The sequence below is a fragment of the Palaemon carinicauda genome, chromosome 17 (genome assembly GCF_036898095.1).
Source record: "Palaemon carinicauda isolate YSFRI2023 chromosome 17, ASM3689809v2, whole genome shotgun sequence".
Lineage (NCBI taxonomy): Eukaryota > Metazoa > Arthropoda > Malacostraca > Decapoda > Palaemonidae > Palaemon > Palaemon carinicauda.
The window spans coordinates 15970941-15976589 of NC_090741.1; positions in this window are offsets into that span (position 1 = coordinate 15970941).

Genomic DNA, 5649 nt, shown 5'->3' on the forward strand with positions numbered 1-5649 from the left:
TTGCTACTCTTAAAGTATTCTTATTAAGTCTTTACTCTAGTTTTATCATTTAAACATTTGGTTGAAGTACTGCTTTGCAACCTCTTTCTTTTTTAATGTTTTGTTCATAGATAATTTTCATTCTGGGAATATATCCCATAAGTTTATCCTGCAGATTACATATCATTATCAACTATAGAAATTTATATTTGTGTGATAAGCGCCTTTGTTCTTCATCTGTCACATTGTCTCTCTACCTGTTGGTTCACTTTCTCTAACAAACTCTGATTTCCCGAAGACACATGAAATGTCTTTGCACCATTTGGTTGTTAAAGTAATTATTCTTATGAACAACTTCCATATAAAAGGGAAATTTATCCTTAAAAGATAAATGACAAACGAATGAGAATATCAGAAGCCCTTACCGGTTACTTGCGTGAAGGATGCTTGGAAATTAGATCTGATGCTTGAAAAGTAAACATTTCCCGTGACCAAAAAATCACTATTCCCAGACAAGACGGAATGAAGGTTGGCAAAAGATCTGCAAACAAAGGTATTTTGGGTGTTATGTATTCTATTTTTTTTTTCAAGATGATTTTTTAAAGTGTTTAGGGCCTTCGGCAATCCCCATTTCCAACTCTTTTAAACTTTACACGAAAAGTATTTTGAGTAAAACGTCGATATTTAATTTTAAATTTTGTATTATTATGCCGATATGACTCATCCAAATAAAAGAGTTATGACTTTTTTTCTCTGTATTTCTTCGCATAATTCTATTTTCATAAAACACAGTAGCGAATCATATCAGCATTGTTTGTTGATGACCTAGTTTGTCCAAATGAATAAGAGATTATGAAAAATGATATATTTCTTCGTGTGTTTATTCAATATTCACTGGAAAGTTTATTATAATCCATATTATTATCAGAAGTAGTAGTAATAGTTGTTATTGATGTTGCTGTTGATGTTGTTTTGTATGCATTTTCAGTACTTCTATAAAAATATTCCTGAATATAAAGCCTTCGGTTTTCCTCTAAAATTGCCAATATACCGAAAGGTTTCAACCAATCCATTTATTTCATGTTAACTCAATTACTAGAAAACGTCATTTTTCCTTTCATTGAACTTGTAAAAAAAAAAATATATTATTCCATCACAACAAATTTCGTAAAGTTTTCTTTCTCGCTATTTCAGGTAATTCACCCTTTAATGGAATCATGTATCGGTCATAACTTCTTTTGTAATCTATTGAATTGTAATTGACTAATTTAGTATGACCATCGGAACATTACATTATACTTTATTCAGATATTGTAGAAGCAAATATACTCCGAAATTCTAGGCAAAACTTACTCATATATATATATATATATATATATATATATATATATATATATATATATATATATATATGTATATATATATAAGTAATTGCCGTAAATAGTTGTTACCCATAATCCTTTTTGCATATTAAAAAATATTACTTTCTCCGTTTTCTATGAGAGGAATAAACTCATTTCGTCACCCGGATTGCTCAACGAGTGTCAGAACAAGCAATTACTAAGTTCATTATCATTAGAATCCCCTGAAATTCAACGCCGTGTTAATGGAATTGCTTGGATAATTTACATAGGTAAACATTAGCATATTCCCCATTGAACAAGGTCCGTGAGAGAGAGAGAGAGAGAGAGAGAGAGAGAGAGAGAGATTAGGTGTAGTACGTGTTTCCTTATTACTATAACTTTCAATTTCAGAAATGTATTTCACATTACTTCCATCTATGACACCCTAAGTCATAGCTCATTATATATAACTTTCAAAGCCATATAAATAAAGTTTCGGTTGAAAGAGGTTTGGCCGGGACATACTTAACTTAATTGTATTCTAAACCACTTAATTGCGAATTCTCTATATCCATAATTGTTTCCTTGTAATTTTGGAAAACCACCTTAAAGAACTACTTATTCCACATTCTCTAAAATATTTTCCGAAAATTGTGCTGAAATCATTGCTTATCTCCCAGTAGAGAAATGTGATATTACCCATCCTCACTTTTATCCCTTGAATAGAAGTAAGTATTTTGGAAGAATGGGTAAAAGATTTATTCCGATGAGTGCATATAACTGGGCTTAAACATCACACGCTTTAAAGTAATGTAGGCCTACAGGCAATGCACATGTTTATCAGCATTTCAGCTTCCACCTATACGTATGTCAGTATTTCAATGTAAAAGTAATTAATTTGGGTACAATGCTAAATTTTCCAGCCGTACTACAAATGATATTTACAGTTGTAATAACTTCCATCGAATGTAGAAAATGGCATAATTGGAAAGATTTTATTTGGATGATAATATAAGATTAAGTAATAAAAGTGCAACTATTGCAACAAAAATTTACCGGAATGTTAAATTGTTAACGAATAAAAAGCATTGTTAGGAACAAGATGTTGAAAAAAATATATTTTGTAATGAAAAATAAACATGGGTGGGACTTCAATTACTGTATTTCGTTGAGAGAATATTTTGGGTTTCACGCCTAATTCAATTTAGTCATCATCATCATCGTCCCCAACGCCTATTGATGCAATGGGGTTCTGTTACATTTCACCAGTGGTCTCTATCTTAAGTTTTTAAATCAATACTTCTCCATTCATCACCTCTTACTTCAAACTTCATACTCCTCAACCATATAGGCCTTGGTCTGCCAACTCTTGTAGTGCCTCGTGGCCCAGCTAGAAATTTGGTAACACGTCGCTCGCCAACACGCCACTCACCAAAGCGTTGCTTGCCAACGTGTTGCTCGCCGCTTGCCTGCTCGCCGTTCCTGAGCTCGCGCTGTTCGTCAGACCTAATCTCTCTTGGGGAATGCAATGAGCAGTCCCAAACCATCTTCATGTACCCTTCGCCACGATCTCTTCCACATATGGCACTTGAGTAATCTCTCTTATAGTTTCAATTTCAATCATGTCCTGCCATTTAACTTCCAATGTTCGTCTGAGGGATTTGCTCTCATATCTACAAAATCTGTTCGATATTGTTTCATAGTGATGCAACGACTCAAGTCCATACAGTAACACTGATCTCACTAAACTGATATATATCCTGATTTTATAGGTAATTTCATGCGGTTAGATTTCCACATTTTACTTAACCTAGCCACGGTCTGGTTTGTTTTATTCAATCTTTCATTAAACTCCAGCACTACAGACTCTGTATTAGAGATCATAATTCATAAATATTTAGACGATTTCATTGATCCTTTCCTCTTCCAATTATATCTCATATTCCATACCATATTCCATTCTCATCATCTCTGTCTTTCTTCTATTTATCTTGAGTTCAACCTCATGTGATATTTCATGCATTCTGGTAAGCAAGCTTTGCAAGTCCTATGGCGTTTTGGTAATAAGGACAACATCATCAGCATACTCTAGGTCAGGTGATTTCATGTTACCAATCCAGTCCAGTCCTTCTCCACCATCCCCAACTGTTCTATGCATTATAAAATCCACGATGAGGATAAACAAAATAGGTGACGACATATTCCCTTGGAATACACTGTTCACTGGAAATTTATTTGATAGGACTTTATTAACAATGACTTTGCACTTGCTATGCTTATGAACAGATTTAATCAAATTTTCATATATGAGGAACTTCATAATAACGCACAACTCTCCACAAAATTGGCCGGTGTGCACTATCAAAGGCTTTTTCATAGCCCACAAATGCCATCGAAAGGGGATTTCTATACTCTACACATAGCTGTACCACGTCTTAAATGAAAATCTGGTCAGTACAACTTCTACCTTTTCGGAATCCTGCTTGTTCATCTCTCAGGTTTTTGTTGACCTTTCTCTCTAGTCTCTTTAGAATGAGCATGCTATATATTTTCATGACCACTGACGTAAGTGTGATGCCTTTCTAAGTATTGCAATTAGTCAGATATCCATTCTTTTGCCATTTTCACTAACTCTCCTAGCCATTTATAAGGATAGGCCCCATCATACTACATTTTACGAAATAATCTTGTTAGTTATCTGGGAGTCACAATATTTTCAGCCAAAATCATTTCGCCACTTTTTTCTATCGTATCCAGGGGATTTCCATCTCTTTGGTTTTCTAATGATAGCTTCGACTTCATACACAATTAATTTATTCATGGGAACATCAAGGTTTTCCTCAGCTTCAGGTATATCAATCAAATTATATACTTCATATCTTTTATTTATCTACGTATACTAAGATGCCTATGTGCAAATGAGCTTCCCATTTGATCTTGCCACAAACAAATTCAAACGATTTTTTTTTCTTGCTACTCGATCCTTCCTACACTAACAGACTATTTTTTCTTGAATTATTTTTTTCCTCTGGTTTCGAGATGTCCTTTCGCTCTTTCAGGTAATTGAATGACCAAACAACAATTCGCTAACAGTTACCCAAATGGCGTTCTCTTATTGGCCAAGGTCTAAATTAAATCTTGCTATTGGCTAAGACGATGGCGAAGCAACACCCAAAATGTTCCCCAAAGGCAGGTTTTTTCCAGTATTTTACTTCCAAAAAAGCCTCTTGGTTGCTATGCATTTGTATCTTTAAAACATGGGAAAATACAGTCAATTATCGAACAAACTATTATATTTATTTTCTTTGAAAACACCCTAAAAAAGTCTCTTATATACATATTTGATGATGCATATACTGCGAAATATAGGGTATGAAAATAAAAATACTTAAATAAAAAATATTTTCACAGAACTAGGAAATCTTAGATAGAAATCCCACCAGCATATAGGAAGAGCTCTTCCAAAGCCTCTTTTCAGATTACGAAGCTTTTAGCCAATTAGAGACTGCAAAAGAAAAGTCTGGCAAAGCAAAGGTCTCTGATTAGCCAAAGCACCAATTCCTGCTTCAAAAAACTCACTATAGTTATGGAGCTAAATGAGAACGGTGGTTAAGGTGAGCTAGTGGTAAAAATTGATACATTTTTTTTCTTTACATTAGGGCATTTTTTTCTATAAGTGGTAACCACTTGTAGCCATGGAAATATTTAAAAATAACGACATTTTAACCATTCTAAATATGTCTCTAAAGTTTTGGTCGGCCATTTCACAGTGAAACATTTTTCCTTCCGACAACAAACTAATGACATACTTTTTCCTCCCCCGTGATTACCAATGATGTATTTCTTAAAGATCATCGTTACCATCGCCACCCTACCAGTATACTTATTTATGATAATGAAATTATTTCAATGATGATTCTGCTTCATTCACCAATGCCCACCGTTAAACAACCTCTTCGTGAGTTAGGTATTTTATAACAATTGCTAAAATTCATTAGTGGGTAGTTTTAGGGGTGTAGCCAGCACAGCTGGGTTTTTTGGGGGCAAGTTATTTCACTTGAGACTTGACTTTGGTAGGACAGAGAAGGAAGACGTTTTTTTAAGTGCTCCTGTCTTTCTCAACTTTGAGATTATCCCATGGGCTCTATCTCGTTTCTCTACTCATCAGCAGTGTATAAAAGTGATGTGATATTAGCGGTGAGTTTTCAGTGTTATATGTGCCAAGATAGTGTTGTAATTTAGGCTAATTTACACTCTATTACACACCTGGCGAACCAGATTCTTGGCCGGTGAACGAGTATGCCCGGAGGCGGGGGTTAGGGGCTCG